Source organism: Penaeus japonicus, unplaced genomic scaffold, assembly GCF_977035675.1.
Source record: "Penaeus japonicus unplaced genomic scaffold, GWHDUDI00000001_assembly GWHDUDI00000007, whole genome shotgun sequence".
In the NCBI taxonomy this organism is placed as follows: Eukaryota; Metazoa; Arthropoda; class Malacostraca; order Decapoda; family Penaeidae; genus Penaeus; species Penaeus japonicus.
This window is the reverse complement of record NW_028234409.1, coordinates 9,370,848-9,375,847: the sequence shown is the minus strand read 5'-3', so window position 1 is coordinate 9,375,847 and position 5,000 is coordinate 9,370,848.

Genomic DNA, 5,000 nt, shown 5'->3' with positions numbered 1-5,000 from the left:
TGTTATATATAGTATATATAAACTTATGATACATCTAATATATATATTTATATATATATACATATATATGCTATATATATATATTGTATATATTCATGTTTATATATATATATATTATGGTATAGATATTATAATATAAAGATATATATATATAATATATATATAGATAAATATATATTTTTATATTATATATATAATATATGTGTGGGTGGGTGTGGGTGTGTGTGTGTGTGTGTGTGGTGGTATTCATGTTGTTATATATATATTATATATATATATATATATATATTTATACTATTTATATATGTATATATATACAGATATCACCACAATGAAATTGACACACACGACAACACACACACACAACACACCACACAACATATATATATAGCATATATTTATTTATATATATATTATATCTATATATTATATATAAACATGATATACATTTATATATATATATATATATATTTATATATATATATTATCTATACATATATGTATTGATTTATACATACATACATACATATATATCTATATCTATCTATCTATCTACCTATCATTATATATATATACATATATGTATATGTATATAAATATATGCATGTATATATATAATATGCAGTTTAATGTCTCATCTCTAATTTTCAAATATAATCACCGACTACAGTAAAAACGGAAGAACAGAATTTTGGATCGTGTGAATATTCCTTATCCTGCCATAGACAATGGTGCACATGGGATGATATGTTCCTCCGGCGCAAACCAGTTCAGGAAAGGGTACGCCACTTATTTTCAAGACAGAGCATGAATTCATGTTGATTATACACGCAACATCTCACTTAATCTATTTGATATAGTATTTGAAAGTCATGTACAAATCTTTTTAAAAACTGTCTCGTTCTGCAATCTAATCATGATTTCAATTTTATTTGTATAGCCTTGCAAAATCCTGCTATTGCATATAAAAAAACAGTGAATTGCAATTAGGGACGACCGTTTAGATCTTATCATCTTTTAGACTTTTCAAGGTTAAAGAACAAATTATTTTCCTATGCCAAGTTCGGGGAAAAGGAAGCAATGAAGGTGCTTTCAATCAACAGAACCGATTCTACAGAGTGCCATGACATAAAGGAAAATTCAGGAAATTTTATTCAGTGTCATATCAAATGGACTGATTCAGATGATTGACTAGATTCTGGAAGTTATCTTGGCATATATGACTAGACCGTTATGGACAAACAAGCAAATATATTGTTGCTTGTAGTGGTTAGATTAAATATTCTATCGTGTTTGATTAAATGTCTGAAAAAGATACTAAATATAAAAATAAAATTCAGACCAGAAGATGAAATCCAGGACTTTGAAACTGCTGTCTCATCGTCAAACAAACCTTTCGTGTATAATATTTCTTTCTGCCAATTTGTTATTTCTTTCAGTCAGTAACAGTGTTTGAAATTCATGCATAAAAACGTAAACTCTGGCTTGTTATAACAATAATTAATCAGGAAGGAACCCTTACGCATGTGATGTGACCAGTTGCCCTTCCCAGGAATGTTTTGGAAACCACAAATCATCTTGGAAGTGCAATGCAGTCATGATTAAAAGCAAAGATATAATAACGCGTTCGACAAGCACAGAGACCTTACTCAGGAGTCGTTAGTAAGAAATGCATTTACGGCGGGAATCGTAATCTCGCTAGAATTCTGACACAGTATCTTCAGAAAGATCAACAGCTTTATTCACAATCGGCTGTGGTTTTGTGTAAGTATATTAATAAGTATATTCTTGTTGTAAAGTAGACGTTACTGTCCTGTGATTATATACTGGCAATGAAACATTAGAGCAATTGTAGTTGGAGAAAAAAAAAATGCATCTCGAGGGGAACTCGAAACATATAGGAAATGAGCCGGTAAAAGAAAACGACAACAAAAGATTAATTAAAAAAGTGAAAATTTATTACGTCTTATCTTCTGCATAGACAGTAGAGGAAAGTGGATGAGTTACTGTAACGACTTAATTTAGCGTCAAGTTTTAGAGAAACAAAATTACTTCTTCACGATTTCTAAGATATAACCTTATTTGGGAATTTGGCGTGTGTAGGAGGCATCACTGAAGTATTTTATGTCCCAGTTCTACTATTCAGTGTAACAAGTTCTTAAAAATAGATTTATATTAAACCAAAATTAGTACAGATAAAAGAGAATGACAATCTGAAGAACAGTACTATGCAATTATCTAGCGCCATAAGGGCATAAAACATAACTACAAGAGAGAACTACCCATTGTTGTCTTGTCAAAGCATTCAGAAAAAGTTTAAACATGACAGTTCAGTCATAAGATAGGAGCATCCATTATGTTCAGCAATCCAATCTTAATGTTTCTTTAGTCTCCCTTTCAACCTCTAAAACATTCTAGTAATAATTAGTACTCCTCAACAGTTAATTTCCCAGAACGATAAAAATATTTTCCCAGGATATCCTCCTGAGTAGATTGATGTGTACCATCCTATAAACAAAAGGCTTGGGTTTTCCCTAGAAGTTCCTTTGAATTGGTCCTACGCCTCTCCATTGAGTGGTTCAAGGGACACTAGTTAGAATCCTAGCAACTGAGTATATAAAGGTTATCATCGGCAAATTTTAGGAAGAATATTATTATGTCCGTCGTATAAATAAGAGGAATAATCTGACATGGAATTTCTCGAACTATGGTATTAATTTACATTAGGCCTCAGTAAAACCTTACGAAAGACACGACTTAGTTCACATCGCTGGCTTTCTAATGTAAAGCAAGACTGACCAGGCGTTGAACTGACTGCAGAAGGCTTACGTATTCAGGAAAAGTGGAGGTGAACAAGTGCCGTAACAGAAGCGTAAGATGAGTCAACCGTACATACCGATGGTTGCTGAAGCTGCGTCTATCGACAACCTTACCGGACACGGATGATCAAGTACTGTCTTTCCAATCAAGGAGAACAATACCACTGTTCCAGACGAGTGAGTATGACGTCATCCACAGAGAGAAACAGCTCTCTGTCGATTCCCGAGGCAAGTTTCTGCTCTTTTCACCTTCGACGGCGAATTCTACTTCAAGCGCAAAAGCCCGCCACTCGCCTTTCTGAATGAGCCATTTGGTAGTTTCAAATATGTTCAATTTTGTTTTTGGAAGTTCATTTACACTCGCGTGGATGTGTGTGTCTACACCTAGTTGCTAAATGTAACTTTTATTTTTTGTTAGTCAAACGAAACATACAAAAAAGTTAAACTAATTTCGTATGACTTACTAGGATTAAACTTGAACGAATTTTTTCTAAGCCGTAATATTGGCCTTTGTCAATTGCCCATATTACAAAGTCATCTGTAAAGTAAAACAAGAAAGGTGTATCAAAGTAATTGGTCAACAATTTTTCATATATGAATAGCACTATACCAAACAGAAACAAACATGGGTGTCCATATATATATTAGTAGTACTGAATGATAAAACGTTTTGACTCAGTGGTAGAAAAGTCAGCTTTACACAAAATGGGTGTATTGGAAATAAAAACAACAGTTTAGAAATCTTTCCCTTTTTGGATTCCATCTCCAGGCCCTTGATTTCGAAACTGTTGTCAATAAAATTAGTTTGTGAATTGCGTGTTTTTTCTACCATTACAAGTGTGCCAACACAGAATAACTGTTGCCAATGAAAGCGAAATATAAAGATGGTGGCGGAAACAATAGACGTATTACAGTCTATTGTAATACGTATTTTAAAGAATTCGAAATCCTGTTCAAGGCTGAATAATGGGTGACAATACTATCGAAAGAACAATATTAATCGACACGTTTTACCTTATTAGTAACTTTATTCGTCATCATACATCAAGCCTGAATGAAATCAATTTGCATAAATGACAATATTCATTTTTTTCCAAAAGGGGAAGGGGAGGACAAGAAGAAAGATTAGATCTCTGAAGGAGAGAAGAGAAGCGTAGGTGTTGAGAAAAGAAATAAGGAGAGTAATGGGAGAGAGGAGGAATGACGGAGAAATTGCAAGGGAAATCATGCCATATATGTATTTTTTTTGTTACTAAAATTCCTTTGAAATTACCGCTTTCCGTCACCATTGGTAAAAGGGAATAAGTCACGTTTTGCCTTCGGTGCTTGAATAACAGTTGGTAAAAAATCATGAAAGCCGAAAACAAGGCTGTACAGTTATGGTCGTCATATGTTAATGGTTGTTATAGTCATTCGGTTAACCTGATATTCATGTGTTGACAAATGCTGATACGGGAAATGTCTTCATTTAAGAAAATATTACATGGGTTTATGGTTACTGCTGGCGTCTGTGGTATGTCCTATAAAACTAATTCATTACCAAAAGGAAGACTGAATATGCTTCGACGATTTTTTTTAAAAGACAAGACTCTAGGTAAACCAGTATTTTTTTTCTGTATGCATACTTGCGGTTAGTATTAGCGGCTCCCTATTATTCAACTAATGTGCTTGGGCGCGACTAAAGATGAGGATTTTTTTTTCAATTATTGATTTAAGCTGCTTTCATGTAATTTTTAATGTTTAAGTCTCAATGACCTGCAATGATAACTCGTGAGACAAAAGACCTTTTGACATTTTGTTGCAAGTGCAGTGATTTTTGAGAGAGGATATCCAACACCTATGGGATGTATGGTTATTCTCTTCCCATTTAATTGAAATATTGAATCTTTTGAATCAAATTATTGATTCCACGGCGAAGATCACAATGGATAGGAATTAATGAGTGATCTATTTAATGCCAATTTGTAAACCTCCATAGACGCTGATACCCCCCTCCCCCAACACAGAAATATAACTTCCACACTTAGCAAACTAAACCTAAGAGATTGGTTGCAAATAAAAGTATAAGTGACAAGCCAAGGAAAAACATGGTGTTTGTACCAATAATCTATCGGACTGAAATACTATCTACACACCAAACAACACCACCCCTAATACCGCCCAACAGCCTACAACACACAA